The following is a 27,082-nucleotide window of genomic DNA, read 5'->3' on the forward strand; positions in this document are numbered from 1 at the left end:
GGTGAGCAGGGCAGGTATTTTGAAGAAAAGATAATTAGAAGTTGGAAGAAGACTAGGTATAATCTAAGGCATTTTAGGATTGTCTCTAGTTTTCAAAAAGTCATGGTTTTTTGAGGGGAAGTTCATGAAAGAGGTGCCCAAAGAAAGGATTTAAAGTCAGTTCTAATGTGTCACTAAATAGCCATGTCAATCAAACTTCAGAGTGGACAGGAAGCAACGAGCAACAATCCTATGTAATATCATTTGGAAGGAGGTGTTCCTGGATTTTGCTCATTTATAGTTTCCAAACAATGAACTGAAGTTTTTCAGAGGCATATGAAACTCCAAAGACTGAATTTTTATTAGATGTATGATATAACCCCTTCTGAATGGATGTTGAAGATCAGAAAGAATAGAGTTATTCCTCCCCCACCCACTTCTATGACACATACTTTCAGGATATATATTCTTATTCTCATGATCATGAGCCAGTGTAATAATGGTCAAAGTTATAATATAATGGAATTTCCTTGAATTGGCAGTTGGAAGTAAAGACATCCAGAAATCTCACATTTTTAAACTTTATAAAAAGGCTCATGTGATGGACACACTGGGGTGGCTCCCATGATCCCTGGTCCCTGATGTTTGTACCATTGTATAATCCCTTCCACCTGAGTATGGGTGGGACCTATGACTTGCTTCTAACCACAAGAATACGGTGAAGATGATGGGATATCATTCTTGCGATTTTGTTGCATTATATAAGACTGTCTTGCTATCAGGCTTGCTCTAAGTCTCCATTGCTGGTTTTGAAGAAGGGACCTACCATGAACCCTCAGCTGCAAGAAACTGAAGGCTGGCAATACTCACATGGGCAGGAAAGCTTACACTTTCGTAGGCGAGCCTCCAGAGGAGAACCAAGCTCTGGCTGGCACCCTGACTGCAGCCGGGCGGGACTGGAGAGCCCAGCTGAGCCGTGCGCAGGCTCCTGACCCAAAGGACTGATGAGATAATACATGTGTATTGTCTTAAGCGGTTAAGTATGTGGCCATTTGTTACACATCCTGCAAGACTGATAGAGTTCACTTTACTCCTTCTCTCTTATCGGCTCTACGAACCAGTGATTAGCGCTTCCATCTTCCCAGTCCCCTGCAGGAGGCCGAGGAGTCATTCTGGCCTTCTCTTCATCTTTTATGCCCAACATCTAACATCTAACCATTATGCACAATCCATGACCCAACTCTTACTCAGTTCTTTCCCATGCCTCACACCCTCCAAAGTAGTACAGTGTAGACGACACAACCCATGTCTGTCTTAGGGTTGAAGGCTATGAGATGCTCGTTTGAGCTCACTCTCAGAGGGAGGAGGGGAGGCAGTGGTATTGCCAAGAGCAAGGGGAGAATAACCAAAGACAAAACTGATGGGCTGCCGAGCTGAGGCAGGGAGATGCCAGGGCCTTTGCTCAGACCCCGGTTAATTCTACTGTCGCCTGGGGCATCGGCGGCCCAGAAATGACCTCACTTTATTGCAGAGGCACTTTTACAACTTACTCTACCAGCTTTCATCATTTCCTGCCTGGACCAAAGATTCACTCTGACTTGGATCTTATTCCTCCTCAAATTTATCCCCTATCCTCCTAGACTCCTTTCCTTAAAAAAAATCTGATGATCCCACAATATTTTCCACTGTGTTCAGGATAAATTTCCAACTCCTGGGGCACCTGGGTGGCTTGGTCATTAAGCATCTGCCTTCGGCTCAGGGCGTGATCCCGGAGTTATGGGATCGAGCCCCACATCGGGCTCCTCCGCTGGGAGCCTGCTTCTTCCTTTCCCACTCCCCCTGCTTGTGTTCCCTCTCTCGCTGGCTGTCTCTCTCTGTCAAATAAATAAAATCTTAAAAAAAAATTTTTTTCCAACCCCTTAGTGTAGCCCCCAAACCCTTCTGCCCGGCCTTGCTCCATCTCTGGATACGCCTCCTGTGATCCCACCTCTCACTCTGTGTTTCAATGATACCGATTATTTATAGTATAGTTTCCAGAGCAAATGCATGCTATTTTCATCTCCATATTCCTGTTGCAGTTGTCCTCACTGTGGGGAATGCTCTCCATAATTCTGAGACTGATTTCACCTCATCCTTTAAGATTCTGTGGCAGTATTATAACCCCAAGGAAGCCTTCCCTTGCCTATCAAGGAGGATCAGTCTAGGCTAGAATAGAGGCTTTATCTGGATATGGTTAGAAAGGCATCGGAACTATTGTAAATTACTCATTTGATCCAAGGGGACATCACTCTTCAGCCCATCATCAAGTCTTCACCATACTTAATAGTAATATTAGAAAGCTCTAAGCATATTATATGGCTCCCCCAATGATAATGTAGTCTAGGTATCACTTTGTATATCTTTTTCTTTGCCAAATGAAAGTATAATAAGGATATGCCTCTGTACCACCATAATATTAAAACATACATCTATTTAGGTGGATGTGTGTTTTTATCATTTAATATAGGAATTTTATTTCCCACGAAAGTGTTTTTCATGTCGAATCTCTAAATGGCTTCTGAGATGACTGGAAAGGTTATACAAGATGAGAAAAAATGAGAAGAGATTTTAGCAGTTGTGCATTTGAATAACTGGAGATGAGAATTATTATGATTACATTTTTGATGCCAGAAATGTACACAACATATGTGGAATGTGAAAAGAAGTCCACTTGGGTTTAAAAACCAGGGAAAAAAGTCAGCAAAATATGTTTAGGTACCAGAACTGGTCCAAATAGTTAGTAAAGAAAAGAATTAACTTTATTCTTCAGTTTCTAAATTTACTAGGAATACAGGTGCCACTAGGGGGCCCCCTAATATTCCAAAATTGTTGGGAGACCCGACTATCACAGCAGGGGCAATAGAATAATGAATAAAAATGGTCTGTAATTTAAAGTATATTCCTTAGTAACATTAACATTTGCATGTTTGTATAAAGCCTGAAAATGGAACTTTATTATTTTAAGGTTTGCTAGAGTTAAAATGTATTTATGGTAAATAATTTAGCATGCAAATGTAAATACGTACCTGATAGAGAAAGGCATAATGTGCTTGACTGAACTCAATTTCTTTGGTGTAATAAAAGGGGGAAAACTAGAACTTCACCTAGCTTCCTGATTACTTTTCTTCCTGAGTAATACAGAGTAAAAGGATTAAAAATTTTACCACCTGAATTAGCCTATCATATTAATAGGTCACCACTTATTGATAAAATAAATATACATACATGTATAACTGGATATTAGATTGTTTAAATCTATTTAACACAATATTCAGAATAAAAATTTAAAATTATGAATACTACTATATTAGCAGTTAAAGGAATCTTTGAAAGGCTTGATCGTACGTAGATAAAAGGTTACCTATCTTTCTTATAAGGATGTATTTGACTTATTGTTCTAAGGCACGTAAAAGGAAAAACTCATTTAAAACCTTTTTCCCAATGAAACATGAGAGAGTACGGACTATGAGAAACAAACTGAGGGCCTCAGAGGGGAGGGGGGTGGGGGAATGGGATAGACCGGTGATGGGTAGTAAGGAGGGCACGTATTGCATGGTGCACTGGGTGTTATACACAACTAATGAATCATCGAGCCTTACATCGGAAACCGGGGATGTACTGTATGGTGACTAACATAATATAATAAAAAATCATTAAAAAATAAATAAAACCACACAAAAGCATCAAAAAAAAAATAAAACCTTTTTCCCAGTAATATTAAATTATATTTATGACACAAAGCATTACTACTAGGAAAGGAAATACTGGATATTTAGTATCCTTTATATAGTATATTGAGATTCATGGTCGTTTCACAGACTTTCAGATGTGTTCAAATTATGAGTACTGATTTCATATTTCTTGTTTGTTTCTATTCTGGTCAAATATTGTGGCATGAATATCTGAAAATTCCACATAGAACTATATTTGGAGTCTATTTTGTGCTTTGGAAAATATGTAACCTCTGGTCGGTCTATGGCCATACCACCCTGGAAGCACCTGATCTCGCCTGGAAAATACGTACCCTTTGAATTGAAGTAATCAGAAATATCTGGGGGTGATAGTTGTGGGGGATGGGAAAGGGGAGGCGAATGTCCTAAGCTTTCCTTCCTTATATGTTTTTTTTTTTTTTAATCAGAGTATAGTACACGTTCTCATTCTTTTCTGTTTCCCATCTCAGACTTGTAATCCCCCACTCAAAATTTAAATACAGATTTTTTAAACTAACTCTATCCCCAGTGGACCAAAAAAAGAGCAGTGACAAAATTTTGTGGGCTGGCAAATAATTCATTCTTATTTTTAGGTTTACCCATGTGTATTTTTTTCTATTTCTTTTCTACAAACAAAAAACAAACGCATGACTTATGTATAGAGATTTACTTGTCTGCCCCTTTCACAAGTACTTGACAAAGCAAAGACAGTCTCTGAAAGGAAAGGATGGGAATTAGATATTAACATAAGCTGTCTAATTCAGATTTTTTTCTAAGTGAAGAACATCCTAGAACATTCAAGGTGGTATGATAAAGTTATGATCTTTGCTTCATCTAGAAGTTTTTGGCTATGACAATCTTTTGCTAAATTTTTTTCTTTGAAACTTAAAACTTAAAAATAAACGAAACAAAACCCTTCAATTCGGCAGCTGAAGTCAAAATCAGAAGATCTATTTGTTTGTTAAGTGCATACTTTTAGGCAATATATTTGAAAATAGTGGGTGGCCACTAAATCTCGAAGCAGTTAAACATATAATAAATGATTTATTGGTATTATTTCACATATAGATAATAAATTATATTATATATATATCTTATATTATATTATATTATATTATATTATATTATATTATATTTTTCCAGTTTCCAGACTTTATAGCTACTCTCAAATCATTTTACCTATTGTAAAATAGGTATATATAGGTATATATATTTGAAAGTGGTATTTATATGTCTGAGCATGACAGAAAGGCATCTTAGAATTACTTGGTGAATGTGTATATTAAGCAGCTATATAAACCACAAGAAAGGAAGTACATTTTTCATTCTGAATAACATTTTGAGTTGATTTGAGCTTATCCTAGAATGAATAACCACGTAAGGCCATTGGTATGTATATAGCTTTTTTATTTAACGTGAAAAGGGGCTAGGTAATTTAATGTCACAGGGATGGCCAGCTCATCTTGCATTTTACATACATATTTAAATAAATATACGCATAGATATACATATGTGTCTGTATATGTACGTATGCGTGTGTGTTTGTAGATTTTTTCCTTGAGCAGTAGCGAAGTGATGCATTAGTGGCAGTACAATGAACTATAATGCATAGGGTCTGTCTTTATTGAGCTTACTGTGCTCTCAGACATACTTAATAAACATATATACAAAGTTAAATAACAACCCAAGAATAGGATTGGCAGGAGGCAGAACAGTCAAGAGCTGGTCTGGAACCATCACGGGCAAAGATCTCGGGGTCTACATTGGTTTTCCCAGCTGCAAGGAGGGCTGCTCTTCTTGCCTCTTTAGGGAAACCCCAGAGGATCAGCCTTAAGCCTGTTTCTTAGTTAAACTACAGGTCCAGCAAGCCACCTGTTTTAAGAGCTAGAGATTAATTTTAACTGTTTTAAGACAGGGGCCTAAATAGAAAAGTCCCATCTGCTTAGATCATTTGTTACTAGCAGAGTAATTAACTGTCTTCTGGAAATTTTTGCTACACATTCCTAAATTTTAATGCAGGACATTCAGTACAGAATGATCTCATCATCATAATTCTCACTCCCCTAAGGTCTATTTCAGATTATTGTTTTCCCTTTAATCTCAAAGGCAAAGTATATAGATCATAAAATCTAGAATATTTCAAAGGTCATTGAGTAATCAACAAAAGTTAATCAATTTGCAATGTGGGTTTTTTTTTTTTTTTTTTAATCACATGTCTGTGCCTAAGGCCAGTGAATCAAACTAAGTGGCTTTAGCTCTTTAAGCTACCATGGAGGGAATGGCCTTTCCCTTATCAGTTTATTAGGGTTTTCTCTAATCCCAATAGTTGATTCCAAATAATCCACGTATATTGGCAAGACGATGACCTCTCTCCTCTTTCATACTAATTTTCCATTTTAATTGCCCAATATTAGAGTCCATGCCCTACCCCAGCTGGATCATGAAGTGTAGCCTTAGCGAGGCAGCTGAAACCCCCACAGATCTGACCCAAAGCTGCATGATTATTATGAGCCTTGGCCTTTCCTTATATTGTTCATCAATATTTACAAGCACTGTGGTCTATGAATAAAGCACAGCTCAGGAAGTTATTCCTACGGGGTTGGTGTGGGAGGGTGTGTGCGTGTGGCTAGTTTTCCTACCGGCTGAAGGAGAAGAAAGGCCCCAACTTCATGGTTCATACCCTAACAGATTTCACTTCTTACCCTATATTATGGTTATCTTTGAACAGAATTTTCTAAAAATAAACATATCCTTCTGAAATGATTTCTTTAGGGACACAAGGGGTAAAAATTCCTAGCTTTAGCATATGTGTGTTTAAGAGCCATATATGAACAGGACAATTGGTAGGTAGGTGTGCATGGATCCCCACACCCTCCCACATAGACATCCCTCTTAAACTTTATATTCTCTTTCTTATTTTATTCCTGGATATAGGGACTCTGGGCCATTTTTATTTTTCCAAGCAGAGATTGCAGACGATGGACTAGCATCCTATCCTACCTCAGTTAAAGAGGAAAATTTGATGTCTGGACATGTGTAGTCTTGTGGAAAGGAACCTATTTCACTCATAGACAAGAGCAGTAGTATGGCTAGCAGTATTTCCCCAGAGATGGTCTGATTTAAAAAAAAATCGATATCAACTCTTGACACATTTTCATTTACATCAGCGCATGGCTTTCAGTCGGGGCACAAATCAATAGGCAGCTTTTAACACTGCCCAACTATTTCTTACTACTGGGCTTCAGGCAGGCCATTTGCAGTTAACATCCCATGTTTCTTGGGGAGGAAGCCGAACTGTTTTTCCTGTGACTAATCACAATAGCCTAAACCATAGCATTAATCACATGACATCTTCTTCATCACCACTTACAGCCAATTGACTTTTTACTTAGTGAAAGTGTTTGAAGGAGGCGACAGTTGTTCTGAGGGGGTCAAGAGTCAATGGGAAGAAGAAATATTTAGTTCCAAAACATATATAGTATATGGCTTCTAAAGTTGATACCATGCCAGACAGCCATTACAAGCCTTATCGCTTTGTAGGTAGGGTCTCGTGGACAGGATGGAGAATAAGATTTGTTTAAAATTAAAATGTTAGCTAAGAGTCTTAGCATTTGGATTGAAAACAATTATCAGTGCCTTTCTGTAAGCTAAAAGTCACATCCAGGGTCACTAGCAATTGGCAAAGTGTTTTCTCTAACTTTTGAAAGTGAATTCTTTCTCTCTCTCTTTTTTTAAAGCTAGCATGAAAATCCAGTTAGGTTTGATGCCATATGAGACTGGCAGTCCCTGCAGTTTGGCAGTCTCGATTAAATGTAATGTCTACTTCATTACTGTAGCTACTCAGATTTCTAAATAATGAATCAAACTCTTACATTATTCAGAAGCCACAAAGAAAGAGGTTATTAAGCTGAATAAGCAGAGACTCACAAAAGTTTACGATATATTTATCTAGGGCAATTCCAAAGCACAAAAGGAGAATGTTTTAAAAATATATGAAGAGGTAACCTCTGATATTATATTGTATTATTTTTATATTATCCCCAAATAGCAATGATATCTTTTTAGAGCTGTGCTCCCTTGGGACACTGGTCTCCTCAGATACTCCCTTAAAAAGAAGTATGTGGTAAGATCAGTTTGAGGAATGATATACCCCATCTTGGTGATTTATAGCGCCTAATGATATATCAGTCTCCAAAAATAGCTTCAGTCAAGAAGACTGTGTGTTTACTGTAGCATTTCCTCTGCTGCCTAACTGTCCTGGCACATATTATTGAACTCCAGCTTAGAAATGGCTCACATGACCCATTCTACCTCAGGACATCAGGTATTCTCTTGGCACATAAGCTGGTTCTGGAACCTCTACATTTGGTGCCGAAATGGGAGCAGATCTGTAGATCTGTAGGGCCTGCTACCGTTTGTCTCCTCCCCTCTACCCTCTGGAGCATGACAACTGGTGGGGGTCAGGGTGGGGATGGGTTCTGTACGCCTTAGGTGTCTAGAAGAATCTTGTAGTGATGGAGGACGGTGCCGACCCGGGTAATTTGAAAGGTGGTAATAAACCTTGATGACAGTAATTATACCCGAGGAAGGAAGAGTGAGGCACTCGGGCTTGAATGGATTTACATAGTCTTGGTTTCCCCTTTTAGAACACTCGTTTCTTGGACTGAATGTTTGTGCCCAACAGTCACACAATATAAACCTATTTCAAATTCTATCATTAAAATGACATCATAATGCCAGCAAGGGGAACTACAGCTAGGACTGTGTGAACAAATTTAAAATTTGGCTTCGAAAGCATGCATTTCAGAAAAGCCCACCCTTCTGAACTGCAGACTGGGGACAGCGTGTCCTTTGTCTGGGGAACAGAAGTTGCTGGACCAGGGCAAATTTTAAAAACCCAAATAAAAATTTTTCTTGGAAGTCTATACTTCCGATGACTTAGTTATTGTAAAGACATTTCAAAATAAAATTCCAACTCACTGTAAGTAAAAATCAATACCGCACTTTTTAGGAGGAGACTGATTATATTTGAAAAAGGATCAAATAACAATTGCCAAACCCTTTGATAGCTTCCATTTTTTACTTTGTTTGGTTTCAACCTCTTGCCTGAATTTTAAGGCTTTCTTCTCTAGCAATGTGTATTAAAGCAAGATATGGGGAGAACTTAAATTTTTTTTAATAAGTATGCATTTATTTTAATATGTATTATAATTATGTAAGAGGCACACCAACCTCTGAAAAATAGTATTACTTTTACGGTGAGACTTAAGTAATCACAAAAGAAATTGAAAAGTGACCTGATTTATGGAAAAAATATAAGGAAATGACAGTATAGGTGGTAGGAGGATATAAAAAAGCTCATGAAAATGAACTTCAGATGGTGTTCGCGCCTGTGAACTGTAATTCCACAGCACCTTGCTGACTTCAGAGAACAGTCAGCAATTCCTCACTGCTTGATTGACTATATTCTTGGCGTCTTATCTAGAGCTCTAATTTCCAAAGCACTCCTACACATTGTATCCCCTTTGAAATTTAAAACAATCCTGAGATCCAAAGGAGAGATGCATTTGACTCGCATTTTAAAAATGCTTAAACCACAGAGATTTGTGTAAATTCTAAAAATCCTATGACAAGCAAGTGACAAAACTTGGAACTGTACTCCCTTCCTCTGATACCTAGACTGTGTGGTGTATCTGGCAAAAGTACTAAGATCTAAGGAACTGTGTGCTTTCAGATTTCCAGGAAAACAGACGCTCCTTGCCTTTTACCTCTGTTGACTAATTACAGGTTGAATTTACGCCCTGAGAGCTGCAAATTCACACTCATCATCTCCTTTCTGAGCATCAGCAAATGTTTATGTCCGTAGTGCTGGGGTCCCTTGAGTCTGGGTCCCCGGTAGCCATTTTACTCTGCATTTTCTCCAATTCCTTCAGTTTGGGGTTTTTCCAGGACTGGTCCTAGTTCCCTAGACTCTCTTGGACCCTGCAGAATCCTACACTTCACCTCCTCTCAAAAGCCACTCTCTTGGCGCCACTTGAACCGAGCTGATTTTATCCCGACACTTGACTTGATTTTGTTCGGCTCTCTGTTAGGCATGAACTATGCAGGTGGTGGTCTTGAAAAGTTAATGCAGCTCTCCCAAAGGCTGTCCTGACTTCTTTACCTTTCCTTCGAAAGTTCTGAAGACCTAGGATGCGGGACCAAATGCAAAGGAACAGGAGAATACTCTTGGTCCATATTACCCAAGGATTAAGGGTACATCACAGGACATTTCTGTGGCTTTGAATATCCTCCTCTCAATTCAGGCTTAAGGAAAACCTCCGTTTTTGGCACCCTTCCTCCATTCATTTGAAACTCTGACAGATTCTGCAGCCCGCACTTGCGCTCTGTGATACTTCTCACCTCCTCAATTCCTAAGAGCACTTTCTAAGCTCCACAAACCTCGGTAGGAAAGGCTTAAAAAGTTTGTGCTTCAGACCTGGTGAAAATTTTTTATGGCCTCCCAATGAAGTGCGAACCACTCTCATGGCTGTTAACGGTGGCTACATTACGTGGAGGTGATTTTAAGGTTAATAGGATAATTATGAATGAAAGTTTTGCTTAGCAGAGGGAAAAATACACTAGGAAAAAGGAGGCAGCAACCCAGATGTCTATGGATAGCTTTAGGAGAGCTGAAAAAGCCACACAATCCCTCAAAGTCTTCCTGAATTCTAAGCCAAAGAAATTTTCGTAAAAGTTTAACTAAAGCATGTGTTAGCTGGGATTGCTACTTTAGGCAGCCCCGAGGTGGAGTGGTATTGTTTGGTATCGCGAGGTATGACTGTCGTCATCCATGAGGGATTCGTAAGTAGATCATCTGTTCCGTCTTATCCAAAGGGTAGCATATTTTACTGTTTTATCTGATCGAAGTGTCTATTTGTGGTGTCTTTGCTATTGTGATATAATATTGATTATACTTTTTATTTACATTCATTTGATCAGGAAACGTAACCATAATAACATTTTCCCCTGTCGAGATATATGATTGTCACCTTAGACATAATTTTCAAGAATTGAATTCAGTGAAGAGTGTGGACTCCTTGTTTTTTTGATCACTACTGTCCCCATTTTCCTTAGGATGAGCGTATAAATCTGCTGTTAGAACTAGCACTCAGGTTTTAAATTCCTAAACAGAGGCAGGTTTCCGTGTCAACAGATGTTTCTATACAATCCTGCATACGTCTCCTTCCTCATCCGGACACATCTCATGCTACACAACTAAAATATTTTGAGAAAATATTCTTATTTGTTTTATAAAACTACCTTAGTGAGATCAAATTAACATTGCAGAGAAGAGACAGATTGATGAAATAGGTTGCACACATGTTCTTTTATAAATGGACTTGACTCCTTATGGCATTAGCAAAATTTACATTGATTAACCAGTAAGCTGTAATGTTGCTTTCGATCCGAACTGAACAAATCAATTTTACTTAACACTCTGAGTTTTCTTGACTTTGGGGTGTTTAGGGTAAGTAGATATTATATTGCCTGTGGGAAAACACTACACTTGTAATTAAGCTAAGGAGGTAATTTCATGGAAAGAAGAAGAAAATAGGGCAAAGTTTTAAGGATAATGGGATTTCCAGAAAGGCAAAAACTCTCCCTACTTGAATGAAATAAATTACATTATCATCCATCATATGACTAATCTAAGAGTAGCCATCTCTCTGTTAAAATAGACCTATCGAATGAAATGATAAAATACCATCATTTAGGAGAGGGATAACAAATTAAGAAATACTATTAACAAAAGAACCCTGTGTGGAGTTGGCATCCCCCAAACCTTCCTTGAACTGAATAAACAAAAAAAAAGCTTGCATAAAAGACACTCATCCTTCTCCATTTCTAGTATGTTCTATTTGTATTTCTCCATGAACAATAACACAGTCAAAGCTATATATATGGACACATACCCACACTTTAAACAGATAACTACCCCTTTTCTTCAGTACAAAAAACGTTGTCCTGATATGTGACAACTCTAGGTAAAATGACACCCAGAAGAGGTGCCCAAATAGTATCGGAGAATACTTAAGATGCAATCGAAAATTTATTTGACAAAAATTCCTTGCTACTTTAGAGTCGAAGCTTACACCTGCATATAGTTGAAGCTTATGCAAGAATTCACTTGTTCATGATAATGAAATGTCAGGTCCATTGTAAAAGTTGGAAATGAAGATAAGGTTCTGAAAAAGTATACAGTCATCTATTCTTAGAAAATAACACAGAAAAACTACTTGAACATTATTTCTGTCGTGGAAAAGTTACAAGTAAGATACAAATTCTATAAGGTTGTTATGTATTTTACTAAATCTTAGTTTCTGTTATTGGTGCTAAAATTAGAAGACTAGCAGATGGCATATTAAAAATAATTCCATTAACCACATCTCAGAAATTGCACAAAAAGACTTGCGTTAGAAGTCATATTGAGAAGTAATTGGCAGCAAACATAAATTATAGTCTTCCCCAATGCCCAAATTACTGACTAAAATTGAATAAGGAATTAAAAAGAAAACACCATATTTTCCTGGCTATTTTTTTCCTCCTCTTGAGTTTCAATTCCTGCCTTTTTGGGAAGAAAAACAGCAAAATATTAAAAAAATACATCATGACCAAGTGGGGTTTATCCTAAGAATGAAAAACTTTCAACATGTGAAAATCAAGTAATATGATTCATCATAGTAATAGACTAAAAAAGAAAAACCATATGTTCGCCTCAATAGATACTATAAAAGCATGTGACAAAATCCAGCATCCACTCCTGATGCAAACTCCTAGCAAATGAGGAACTGAAGGGAATTTTCTCAACTTGATACAACTTATCTATGAAAAACCTAGAGCTAACATCATACTTAATGATGAAAGATTTAATGCTTTCCCCCTAAAATCAAGAACACAAGGATGTCTGCTCTCCCCCTTCCTGTTCATCATTGCTTGGGAAGTTCTAGCCATGATAATAAAGCAAGAAAAAGCAAAGAAAGATTGAAAGGGCAAAGGTAAAACTGTCTCTACTTGTAGACAACATGATTATGGAGACTGATGGAATCTATAAAAATGCTACCAGAATAAGTGAATTTACTGAGGTTGCAGAATATAAGTTCAATATATAAAAATCCATTATATTTCTATATACTAGCAGTGATCAATGTGTAATTCAATTCCATTGCAATAGCATACACATATGGAATATCTAGGAAATAAATTTGATAAAAGATATGCAAACCTGTAAACCAAAAATTATAAAACATTGCTAAGAGAAATTAAAGAAGACCCAGTAACGAACGGGGTTATACATTCATGGGTTGGAAAACCCAATATTTCAAGCTGCCAATTCTCCTTAAATTGATTTATAAAGTCAACATAATCCCAGTCGAAATCTCAATATGCTTTCTTTGGGGGTAGAAACTGCCAAGAAGATTCTAAAATTCATATGGAAATTCACTGGCTTACAATAATTAAAGCAAGTTTGAAAAATGAGGACAAAGTTAGAGGACTAATTCTACCTGATTTCAAAACTTATAAAGCTATATTAACTAACTATATATAACTATGTAGCTTACAGTATGGCACTGGTATAAAGATGGGCATATAGATCAATGGAACAGAGAGTCCAGAAATAAACCCATGTACTTGGGTAATTACTTTTTGACAAAGGTACAAGGCAATTTAGTGGAGAAATGATCATCTTTTCTTTCTTTCTTTCTTTTTTTTTTTTAAAGATTGTATTTATCTATTTGACAGACAGAGAAAGCACAAGCAGGGGGAGCAGCAGGCAGAGGAAGAGGAAAAGCAGGCTTCCTGCTGAGCAAAGAGCCTGATGTGGGGCTCCATCCCAGGACCCTGGGATCATGACCTGAGCCCAAGGCAGACGCTTAACGGACTGAGCCACCCAGGCGCCCCAAGAAACGATCATCTTTTCAATAAGCGGCACTATGCAAAGAAGAACTTGGATCCATATCCTGCACCATATACAAATACCAACTGAAAACATCCTAGACCTAATGTACCACTTCAAATTATAAAATTTATAGACAAAAACATAGGAGAAAATCTTTGTGTTCCACCTATATAAAACTCTAGAAAACGAACTCTAATCTATAGTGACAGAAAGCACATCAGTGTTTGCCTGGGGGAAGGAGGAGTAGCAAAAAGAGTAGGAGGTTATATAGATATAATAGGTATATAGATATAAAGGAGGGTAGATAAGATAGGCAGACAGACAGACAGACAGATAGATGGGTAGATAGTCCAGGTCCAACCAGGAGAGGGAAATAAGACGGTAAGTCAAACAGAGACAGTTCAATACACATAATTATTAAGTGTATCAGCGGACTGGAGTAACCAGGGATGGCTAGCAAGAGGTAAAGAGAACTCTATGGGAATAGCAGATCTGTAAGCTGAGATCGAGTATTTGAGGAAAGCCCCAGTGCCACCTCCCCTCCTCCCAAGGTTGAAGTATAGACCTTGTTGGAGACGGTGCAGCTTTTGCTCACTGGATAACAAAGAAAGCAGCTGTGTGCAGCGCTGGGGCAACCTGACCGAGATCCATCCTTTGGGGTGCCTGGGGAGCTGTTCATGGGAAGTGACTCATTGGAGGCATTCAACTAAGAATGTGCCCGAGGGAGCGCTCGCCCGGGGTGGGGGGGTGGGGGGGCGGGGCGGGGGGAGCTTCTGACCGCCTGGTGCCGCTGGCTGCTGGGCACTGCAAGCCTGGCCTAGAGCACGTAACAGAAGCAAAACCCTTTCCTCCTGTGATAGCTCTCTAGCACCCTCTACCGACGAAGCGAAACAAGGTACCAGCTGCAAAAATGGCGCAGGTCCATTTTCATGGAGCACGCAGAAAGATGCATTTGGAGCTGAGAGGCAGTAAATCAATAATGGCGCAAAGAGATTACAAAGAAGCATGAGGAAATTGGGTGTGCATGTGTGTGGGGGGGTGATAGATATATTCCTTATCTCGATTGTGGTGATGGGTTCACAGGTGCATACATATGGCAAAGCTAATCAAATTGTACATTACACTATGCACAGTTTATTGTATGTCAATTAGACATCAATAAAGCTATCAAACAATGTATACAGAATTACTCTACTTCTCTCCGAAGAGGAGTAACCTTTGCCTCCATGAGTTTAAGTGGAAGGTATTTGTATGTATTTATTATTTTTTCACAGCAAGAGACAAAATCGCTATTAAGGGTCCCTTGCTTCACTCGGAGTGAAATTCTCTCGATCCACTCTGACTTGAGTTCGGGAGCCAATTTTGACTGAGAAAACTCACCCCCACTTGCCTGTCCAGTGGGGCCAGGGATTAAGCAAATCTCCTTTGCAAAAATTCAGGGCCAGGCTTCACCGAGACTTGGTTCTCCTGAGCACCTACAGTCTGTCTGCAGTACAGCCCCTGCCCCCCATCCCTCCCCAGCCGGGTCTTGCTTCCTGGTGTGGCCGGATATCCCTGGACCCTTGAAGCCCCCCTCTCCTGGAGGATGGTGTTCACCGCTGCTGCTCCTTCAAGGATTTAGAACACAGGCTGAGTTACAGCAGTGCTTGCTACCTTTGCAGCCTTGGAAAGTACTGTCTGCCCCTCCCCTTACTGCCTGTCTCCTGTACGTTAAAGAGCAATTCTGCATTAATTTAATTTTATTTAGTGACTACTATATGCAGGTATTGTGTTAGTTATTAAGGCTAAAACAATGAATAATATGGACACAGTCTTTGCCCTGATGGAGCTTACATTTAGTAGAAACTGTAGAGAGTTTGAGCAGAAGTCTCTCTTGACATGTCCTGTCATTCCTCAAACTGGAATTATCTTCAGCTTAAGGGCAGGGACTCAGAAATGGTGCACTATAGTGATGGCATGTCCATAGGCACCATCTGCCTGCAGAACATTCACCTTTTTGGATGACCTTTTGCTAGGTGAGTGCTCACTGAGGGGTTGGGTTGTTTGCCCCTTAGTCTACTCTAAATTAATCTGTCTAAAGTAATTAAAATTGTTTATGAAATATATGACTGTGGCCTAGAGTCCATATATTGTTTTATTTCCCCTGACGCTTTACCCACCGCCATCACTAAATGAATCTCAAGCTAGTGGCTGGGGTAGGCGAGGGTGCCATGGGGAGTTGAGGCATGCTTCAGTTCTTCCTTAAATCAAAAAATAAAACATGCTTTTGACCATGATTCTGCGCCCACGGCCAGGCTGGTTCTGCAGGGATGTGGTCTAATTTGTCCTTATAGATGTTAAATTATTAAATGTTTAAAACTAGTCAGCAGAGACCATTTGACTTGAGAATAGTGGTACTAACCCCAGGCCAAAAGCAAGTCCGAGAAGAGCGGTGTGTGGGTCTTACAGTCAAAGAAGTCTCTGTGGAAAAGCTGGGCTTCGCAAGATGTTCTGAAAATTAAGAAGCTGAAAGGAGGAAGGATGGATGTGAGAATGTGGACAAATGTGTGATGTGGGATGAGACATGTGAGGCTATTAGAAGTGTCACGGAAATAATCAGATGAATTTTTTAACACTGCAAGTTGTATTTGCATATTCCATAATGTAGTGGCATTTATTATTTTAGCAACATACTTAAAAGATGTAGCTTCTAGTTAAAACAGCAATTTGTTTCTAAATTCTCTTCAAAAGGCACAAGGCAAATCCTTATTATCTAATATTATCGTAATCATTACATTTACTTAATTATTGACCTCAGAACACATAACGCGCCATTCCATTTATTCCCCAATTTTCTTCAATAGCTTTTTCATCCAACTCAGATTCACCTCCAAATTATAGGGAACATACAGATCTGGCCTCCTGCATTCAGTAAGCTGTCATTTTGTACTGCCTTGGAAAAAAGTATATGCAGAGACCTGGAAGAAATTAATGATATTTTAATAACGTGACATGAAAACCACGTACTTCACAGACAATTTTGTACTGGTTTCAATAGAGCAGAACTAATTCAATGCTTTCTGGGCAGAGTACACCAGAGAGGAATCTTTCAATGAAGACTGCAACGGGATGACCCACATTTGTATTGCAAAATAAACCATAAAACAGTTTTAAGTTCAAAATAGAAACATCCTTAGCAATTTAGATACAGACTGTTCCCTTGGTACCCACAGCAGGCATCTCCGATAACTCTGCCACACTGTAGTGGAAGTAGGTACACAATAATTTTCTAAGCCATTGACTAGTCCCTGAATAGAATGGTTACCGTTCTCATACAGAGCATTGGCCTTCTGCATGGCTATTCTGGTCTCTGCTTCCCTGGGCGACAAATCCCTCTCCATGTATGGTCTTCCTACCCCCACCCACCTGAGGCTGGAAGAGGGGCTTCCTTCTCACAGGTCCAGGGGCCAGGGACAGAATGTGAAACTGGATTTACTTTTCAAAATGGATAAATGGCACTTATTCTTTTAAATAAAAAGCGCCCTGGAACCTGACTGTCTCCTTGGGGCAATACTAGGTATCTGACTTATTCAGGGGGAAATGACTTGTGATGAGTCTGGGTCCTTCAGATTCAAAGCTCATCAACTTTGCCATTTCCAATAATCTGAAATCTCTGAAACCCCGTTCTGAAATCTGCTGCTCTATGACCATCACTTCCTGTTCTTCCAGCTTACTGATTCCAGTTCTCTTCTCCAGAAATTTCCTAATCTCACTGAGATCCATCATTCCTGAATATTACTAGTTTGTTCCCTTCTAACCATCCTTTTGGAATCCCTACGCTACACTTACAGCTTGGATTCAGTGGTTCAGCCCTATAAACATTCCTTGAAAACACTCTTAAGTTTCTCACTCTCTTACCTTCTCTTCGTCATTCTTCACCTCGCAAAACTCCAACCAAGGTGTACGCTATGGATTGAATTGTGTCTCATATGTTGAAATCCTAACCTTGAATGCAACTGTATTTGGAGATGGGGCCTATAAGGGGTAACTAAGGTTAAATGAGGGCACAAGGGTGGGGCCCTGATCCCATACAATTAGTATCCTTATAAGAAGAGACACCAGAGCGTATTACTCCCCATCCTCACATGTGAAAACTCAGCAAGAAGGCAGTTGTCTACAAGCTAGAGAGTTCTCACCAGAAACGACCATGCTGGCACCCTGATCTCAGACTTCCAGCTTCCAGAACGGTGAGAAAATAAATTTCTATTGTTTAAGACACCTAGTTTATGGTATTTTGTTACGGCAGCCAGGGCAGACAGATACAGTGTTAGGCAGAATAATAGCTCCACAAATACGTCCACAGCCTAATCCCTGAAAGTGTGATATGTTAGGCCACATGGCAAAGGGGAATTAAAGTTGCAGGTGTAATTGATGCTGCTAATTAGTGGACTTTGAGATGGAAAGATTATCTTGCATTATCTGGTGGGCCCAAGGTAATCACACTGGAGGCAGAAGAGGGAGAAGCAGAGGGCTGGCAGCATGTGGCTGGCTTTGAAGACTGAAGGGGGCAGGAAGACAAGAAATGTGCTCAGGCAGCTGGAAAAGGCAAAGCAATGGATTTTTCTGCGGGTCTCCAGAAAGAAATGCAGTCCTACTTACATTTTGAATTTAGCCTAGTGAGACTCATTTTTGAATTCTGACCTCTCGCAATATGTAACTTTGTGTTGTTTAAAGCCACTAGTTTGTGGTTTATTTTATGTAAGTTTGTGGTATGTTATAGCAGCAATAACAAACTAATACCCAGGGTTAAATCCAAAAACTATCTACTTAGTCTATGCCAGAACCCACAGAGCTGACCACTGGAAAGATTACACAACCGTGCTAACTGGCATCGCTTCAAATATGACTATGGGGGCACCTGGGTGGCTCAGTCAGTTAAACATCCGACTCTTGATTTCAGCTCAGGTCATGATCTCAGGGGTGTGAGATCCAGCCCCATGTCAGGCTCCATGCTCAGCTTAGATTCTGCTTGAGATTCTCTCCCCCACTTCCACCCACCCCGCTAGTGTATTCTCTAAAATAAATAAACCTTAAAAAACCATGACTATATGTCAAAAGTGACCACTTGATATTGCCAGACAATCTGATTGCATTTTTCTATAAATTCGCTTTTTCTCCAAGATGATTATTTCGTATCTTTTCTTTCCTCACATCTCAACTCTGTCTTTCTTCAATTTACTCTCCACTTGTGCTTATTTCCTCACAGGAAAAAAATAATTATTAATAGTTGGGAAACAGAACATCTTCCTACCATTTCCCTAATCTTCTTCTATTGCTACATGTGTGTTTTGTCTTCCACAAGTTGTACTGGATGAACCGTCCGTGAGCCAATCAAAAACCAATCTCTTCCACTGATCCTGGATTCCAACCCTTTTAACTTCTCAGGGCCTCCTTAATGGCAGTGATATTCAGCAGCCCAGGCAAAACATGAAGAAGTTTTAATTCCACTTTCCCCCTCACACACCACACCCAGATGTATAAGTAATATCTGTGTGCCCTGAGCCCAGTGATGTCTCACATCCCTACTTCTGGAGTCTAGTCTCGCTCCCCTCTACCTCTCACCTGGACAGATGCAATAACCGCCCTGTCTTCATTTCCCACGGCACTATAGCCTTAATGATTTTTAAAAAGATCTTATTTATTTATTTGAGAGAGAGAGTGAGAGAGAGCCTGACCTGGGGGAGGGCAGAGGGAGAGGGAGAAGCAGACTCCCCGCTGAGCAGGGAGCCCGATGTGGGGCTCTGATCTCAGGAGCCCGAGATCATGACCTGAGTCAAGGGCAGATGCTTAACTGACTGAGCCACCCACGTACCCCCAGGTAGTTGTTTTTTAAAAAACTTCTACTGACCAGCTGTTTTGCTGCAACTTCGACTCAGCCACAGGAAAATATATTCTGTGTTAAAATGAACACACCAACAACAAGAACCGAAAAAAGAGAAAGACTCATAAATATAGAAAATAAACTAGTGGTTGCTAGTGGAGGGGGCAGTGATGGGGGGATCAGAGAACTAGGTGAAGGGGATTACGAGGTACAAACTTTCAGTTATAAAGTAAATAAATGATGCAATGAAAACTACAGCATAGGGAATATAGTCAATAATATAGTCAATAATCAACAGTAATAACTGTATGATGACAGTTGGTAGCTAGACACACCACAGCATAATTGTTGAATCACTATACTGTACATCTAGAAATAACATATTAAATGCCACTTACACTTCAATTAAAAAAAAAGGTATGTGAAGGCAAAGGCCATTCATTCATTCAGCAAATCATCTTTGCTATTACCCTTGTATGCTTTATAGATGCAAGGACACTGTCTACATGGTTCAGTATTGTTTCTCAGGTTAGCCAAAGTGCCTGTCCCAAAGTCAAATGCATAAATGCTGCATGTGAAATCTCAGTTATTGCCCATTGACAAACTATGAAGTTTGACCATCTAAGAGGATATGTTTTAATTTTTATGCTTTCCCAAATATTTCTCTCTCACATGAAAAATATATGAAAATAACACATGAATATCAGAGTGGTTAAAGAGTGTATTTATTTCCTTGAAGATAATTTATTTAAAATCCTGATTTTCTAAAGAAGACTGGAAAAGTCTCTTATTGACACATTGAGAACAATGAACAATGATGTTTATTTGAAGATGGAGATGGAGTGTGTGCAGTCAGTATGTATAACATGAAGCTGGCCATCTTCGATCCACTGGGTTGAATCACACTATTCTCTGAAAAAGCTTAACCAGATCTTTATTAGCTGGGTCTAGTTCTGCTGTTAGGAAAAGAGTCATGTCATATATATCCGTCCTATCATTACAGCAGTGGTAAGATGTTCACCTCTTACGGAAGGGGTAACCCACCGACTCTAAAACCCGATCCTTTCCCTTATACCACAATCCCTCTATAACTGCAAAAAGCATAATGTAAACTAGCTGTGATCTTTCCCCATATTATCTAAAAAGTTCCAAGAGATGTGAAGTAAAATCCGAAGTTGAACTATTTGAAGGAAGTTGTCTCCTTTTATTTTTTGAAATTCTGTTCAGCATTGAAGCAGGCTTCTGTGATTGAAGGTGGTAAATGATGGATAGGGTTCAATAGAGCTCCGTGGTGAAGGGTAAGTATTTTACTGTGCCCGTGACCTGATCCAAAGGCTATTTCTAGCAGTTTGTCATCTAGTACAGAGAAGGTTAGTGAGGTCATGTTGATATACGATCTTTCATGCTCTGAACATATCATTGCAGTTGAACTGGCCCCATAATCCTCATTAACATTGAGCAGTTATCTTTGATACTAAAGGATAAAATAAAACAACTGCTTTGTTTTATCCCCAAACTCTAATATAAAGAAAAGTCAAAGCTTAAAGTTTGAAGTATTCAGTTAGAGAAATTTAGAGCATTTTTATTTTTACCCATAGAAGTAAAGATAGCTTTGGCATTCTCAGAAGAAAACCAAATAAGATCACATGGATGGGATGGCTGGTGGGAAGTGTCTGAACGTTAACATCACCATGATAAATATTTAGTTCTAGTAGAGAAAGAGATTACATTAAAGATGTTCTAGCATCTTAGCATACATTCCAAAAGGAATAGAGTTCTCTAAAGAAAGAAAATGCCAAAGAGATGGGAAGGCACTGTGGGATGACAGAAAAAACCGCCAGCCAAGGTAATTAGAAAAGCTGAGTTCTAGCTTCTCATTTGCTCTGGTACGACGTAAATGACATTCAGAAAAGGCCATACATAACCTCTTTTCACCGAGTCATTTCTTGCTTGTATTTCACGAACCACCTCCTTGAATGTTTCTGAGTCAGTCGAAAGACCTACTACAAGGTCCCCAAATCCATCTCTCTCACAGATCTTTCTAATTTGGTCAGATCATCAGTGGCTCCAACAGCATTAAGAATAAAGTTAATAATTTTTAGCAGGCTATATCCGGGCTTTCAAGGTCCAACCTGTGCTTACCTCTTTGGCCCATTTCCCTCCACTTCCCATCTCCTTCCCCATCCTCTTACCATGCTGAGCCGTTTGAGCTTCTGTTCTTTTACTAGAGCTCCATTTCCCCTACCATTGATCCAAGTAACTCACCCTTCATGAAATTAAGTTATGGCTTAATTCACCGTAACAGCTGCCTTTTCTAAGAAGTTTTCTTGACCTTTGCTTCTGGGTTTGGTACCATCCTTTGTTCTATTATAGCACTTACTATAGTATAAGAATCCAGTTACTTATCTTTTCTCCCCCTGCCTCCACCCGTTAAATGAAAACTTGTTGGCAAATGGTATTAAATAATAAATAAATAAATGCTTAATTAATGAATGCTTAATTAATGAATTAATGAATGATAAAATCAACTCTCCTTTTGCTATTACTTTTGGGGGGAGGATTGGAGAATGCAGTTTAGTCACTGGCTGATACCATCATTAAGAAATCAAGTCACCATTTTTTAGTGGGAACTAAAAATATCTCTCCCTCCCCATTCTGGCTGAATGTTTTGGTGAAGAATAGCTGATTAATTTATCTCACTAGAATAGTAAAATTAGTCTTGAAGAAATGGTTAGTTTTTTAACTTCCTAAGCAAAAGAATCTTAAATTTGGCTTCAAATATTTAGTTCCTTTCTGTTTCTTTAATCAGTTCCCTTCTTTCCTACTCTATGTTGGGTCCAGCTGATCATGGTTTAAAGCTGAGTGTCACCTGCCTCTGCCAGAAAACACAGAGGCAGCCAAAACAATGGAACAAAAGATTACTCTGTGCAGAATCAGAAAATCTGGGATTGGGGGCGCCTGGGTGGCACGGCGGTTAAGCATCTGCCTTTGGCTCAGGGCGTGATCCCGGCGTTATGGGATCGAGCCCCACATCAGGCTCCTCCGCTATGAGCCTGCTTCTTCCTCTCCCACTCCCCCTGCTTGTGTTCCCTCTCTCGCTGGCTGTCTCTATCTCTGTCAAATAAATAAATAAAATCTTAAAAAAAAAAGAAAAAAAAGAAAATCTGGGATTGAGTTTGTCATTTCTTAGTATGGCAGCTTTGGCAACATACTGAATTCTCTAGACCGCTGTCTCTCTCCTCTACTATAAATTAGGATGATGCCCACCTTACAGAGTAATAGTAAGGCCCAAAGAAGATAATACATGCTGTGAATGCACTTTGCAAAGAGTTAAATGCTAAATAAATATGTCATTACTCTAACTCCAAACCCAAAGCATCAGTATTATTTATAACCAGCTCTCCAATCCAACTTTTTCCTAGAGTTACCACACCGGGCAAAAAAGGACTAATTTGAATTTTATCTCCTCTGCCAAGTGGTTAGGAGAGAAACCAGAAAAATGCCTAAAGAAAGGAGGAAGATCAGATCAGTACATCAAGCAGCCCAGATATAATCCACAACATAGATAAATGACTCTGCTTAATTGGGAATTCAGGAAGAGACATCTCTGCCTTATAGAAATACCCCTTGCTTCAGACATTTCTCTCTGGCCATTGTCCTTGAGGAGGGGCACTGTTGGGAATCCAGAGTACATTAAATGTCTACAGTGTCTCAAATTCTGAAAAATGCCTTTGCTATCAATTCTATGTATTATGCCTCACAAGGACCTAGAGAAGTATGCTAATATTTTCCTTGGACCAGAAAAGGAAGACAGCTAGCAACTAAGTGATTTGCCTCAAGTCACAGAGGGAATTAAATCTGATGTTAACATTCACAGGGCCCTTCTCTTGGTAGCAAGGGGGACTCCTTCATTCCTCTAGTTGTGGGTTTTCTGTGTATGACCAGATTTACCAGTCTTTAGGCAGGTGATTTTGTGATACTGTTGAGGGTTTGATGGGGCAAGTATACAATTCTTGCTGGCTTAGCCATTCCCACATGCACAGGAGGTAGGCACAATTTTCAGTGGAAAAATGATATATAGAAAGAAACTGATCTATAGTTAGGCAGGAAATACAAAGAAGAAACAGGACTGCAACTCTGTGTTTTGTTTTAAGAGTTTGATGTCTCTCTAGCAGACCCGTGACTCTCAAACTATTGATTTCTTAAGGATGAGAATGAACTGTATTAAAAACAATCTGTATATAATAAGACAATGACATGGGGTTACTACCATTATTTACCATTATCTTGACTGCTAGTTTCCATTTTCCTGTTCAAGAAAAATTTCCTGTTCTGGTTAATAAATTAAGTGGACTTGAGATTTTAAAATGTGGAAGTAAATATGAACTCTGGCGGGCAGGGAAAGACTCAGAATCAGAATGAATTGGTAGAAAGTCATATGTCTCAGGTTTTAATCTCTTCACCAGTTCTTTCTGGTTTTTCCTTTAGACAGGTGGTAGGAGAGTACTGCCCATCCACTGTTAAGACAGGCATGGTATAGAGCTCACTCAGGCTATTGAAATATGAGCGGAAATGACACACCCACTCTACAGGTGAAAGCTTTAAGAGCTTGTGTGCCACAGGTCTTTTTCCCTCTGCCATCGTGCCTCATGTTTGACTGTACTCCAGATAGTAGCTGGTCTGTTTGCCTGGTACTAAACTGAGGCCAAATGGAACAGAAAAGCACCCAACCCATGGTGGGTTACAAGGGAAAAAAAAAAAAATTAAACCATTTAGATTTGTGAGTTGTTTGTAATGAAAAGATAATATATACTGTCTTATTCAAAAGGAACAGATACACTAAAGGGAATAAGAGATTAACAAAGCACATGAAAAGGTATACAATGAATGGATACCCACAGACTGAAAAGGGAAGGTAGAATGTAAAGTGTCTGAAGGAAGATAGATGGAGCAGTGGAAAAGTGACTTCGTAGGGATGCATCAGCCAAGTGTTGTCCTAACACAGATGGTGAAGCTGGCACGGTGGTCAGACCACCACTGGGAGACTTTATCCATTTGATCTATGTCAAAAATGTTGTTCTGATAAAATGACAGAATCTGACAGATTCTTGACTTATCCAGAAAATAAAGTCATCTTTCAAAAGCAGCACTGTGGGATTTTCAAAACCTGGGGAGGCAGTCAGAGGAATTGTAAATGGGACTTAAATTGGCTCAATAAGGGGCCACTTAATGTTAGGAAGTAATGAGAAACATGGGAGATGACACAGCAACCCTAAGAGCGAACATTGGACGTCAAAAATGTACTCCAGCTTGTAGAGAAGTGAATCCAAAAGATTTGGAAAAAAGACATTTATGATACTGAAATCATAACATTTAAAAGGGACTGGAAATCTGGCAGGATCCAGTAGGTTACATTATGATAAAGTCACAAATAATTCTAGTGACGAACCCTCAGTCCTTGAGGGATACTATATTGTTCCATTAATTTAGTCAACAAATGTTTATTGAGTAACTACTAGGAGTTAGAAATTGTGCTAAAATGATGAGGGTCCAAAGAGGTTACAGCTCCTGCTCTCGAAGGGCTTGCAGTATATAGTCAAATAAACAGACAATAAACCAATAAGCCCCCAGCTATCATTTATTAAATACTTAGTATTTGTTAATGATTATGACATGGTCTTTATATAACTTTTTCCCCCTAAGTTTTTACAAGCTTACTGTGTAGGGGTTGTTCACTGAAGCTCACAGAGATGAAGTAATTTGGCCTTATTATATTCATACAATAATTGACTAAACTGGGACTTGAAATCAATTTTCTGTGATTTCAACATCAGTGTTCTTTCAACCCTAATGCCTTTTATATCTAATCTTAAGATTATGTGATTTTTAAAAAGATTTTATTTATTTCAGAGAGAGAGCGAGCAAGCAGGGGGCGGGGCAGATGGAGAGGGCGAAAGAGAGAATCTCAAGCAGACTTATGCCAAGAACAGTGCCCAATGCAGTGCTGGATCTCAGGACCCTGAAATCATGACCTGAGCCAAAACCAAGAGTTGATGCTTAACCAACTAAGCCACCCAGGTACCCCAAGATTATGTGATTTTTTAAAATGTTTTTGAAATGTTAGTGTGTCTGTATGTGTGTGTGCGCATGCAAGCTTTAAACGGACAATGGATTTATTGAACAGAAAAAAAAACAACTACCTTTTTATGTGATTACATTTTGGTTATTTTTTTCAGTTCAACTGGAAGATGGTTTTAGAAACTCCTGGGACATTAATGATTTATAAGCCATACTTTAAGAATCTTTTTAGTCAGTCACATGCAAAAATGCTAAGTTACTTTTCAGCAAAGAGTCTATAAATCATATTTTATACATAAGAAAGGATATTCTTAAAGTAATAAAATCTTCTCTAAAAAGACAAGCAGTGATCAAACTGGTTTTACAAATTTATAGCTGGAGGTCATAATTTTCTTCTATGAGTGATTAGTTCTTTTTCTTTGGGACCTGAATTCTAAGAATTAAAAAGGGAGGTCTTAATATTTTTTTTTCCAGAAGTCCCAGTAATATACACCTATAATTGGAGGGAAATTTGGCATCAGAGACTACAACTCACCATTTAGTACAAGCCAAACAGCTAAATTGATTTTAACATTCTGGAAGAAAAATTGCACCTTTGGTGCTGAATCGCTTCCCTATGAGCACTGAGCCAAATATTAATGTATATTTGAAAGGAAACAAAAAGCATTCAAACTCTAATGGACCTCAGGCTTATAAATTGGAATTCAGTCACTTTAAATTAAGTTGGATTTCTTGAAGCAAAACTACTCTTATTATTTTTGTATTACTGCTCTGACCAACAGTTTATATGCCACATAACAATGTTCTAAGTTCTTCAGATGTAACAGAAATGGAAACATCTATGCTGGAGGCTTCTGTGGTAATGCTTACTCCCGAGAACACAGACACACACAGCAGAATGCCCATTTCTTAAGACTTGTGAAGACATGTGACAGTCCACTCAGATGACTTTCTGTAAGCTGGTGCATCAAGGACAAATTTATTGTATGTTAAGTTTTGACAAATTTCTGTTGCTCTTTTGAAAATTTAAAAGTAATACATGTTCATTGCATAAAAATTAAGAATTCCAGATAAACAAAAAAATGTAATCCAGTTACTGAACAAAACCCACTAATAATATCTTGGCTTTAGCTTCCTAAATTCTTTGCTTCGTAGGTGAACTAAATTATCTTTTTATAAAAAAATACAATACTAGTTATTTATTACCTTATTTTTTCACTTAGTAACATGATGAAAGAATATTTACAAATTATTTTACGTAGTGCATAATTACCCCTTTTTAAAAAATCAACCACTGGATTTGAATACTAAGGTTGGCTCCAATATTGGGTTATTATAATACCATTCCTTAAAGATATTTGTCAGAGTCTTTGGAAAAAAATTGAATGTTTATTTTTAAGAAGTTGTTATTATTTATTTATTTAATTATCTGTACATTTGTTTCTGTTTAGCATATGTTAAAAATAGCGTTTTGAA

This window comes from Ursus maritimus, unplaced genomic scaffold, assembly GCF_017311325.1.
Source record: "Ursus maritimus isolate PB19 unplaced genomic scaffold, ASM1731132v1 scaffold_13, whole genome shotgun sequence".
Lineage (NCBI taxonomy): Eukaryota > Metazoa > Chordata > Mammalia > Carnivora > Ursidae > Ursus > Ursus maritimus.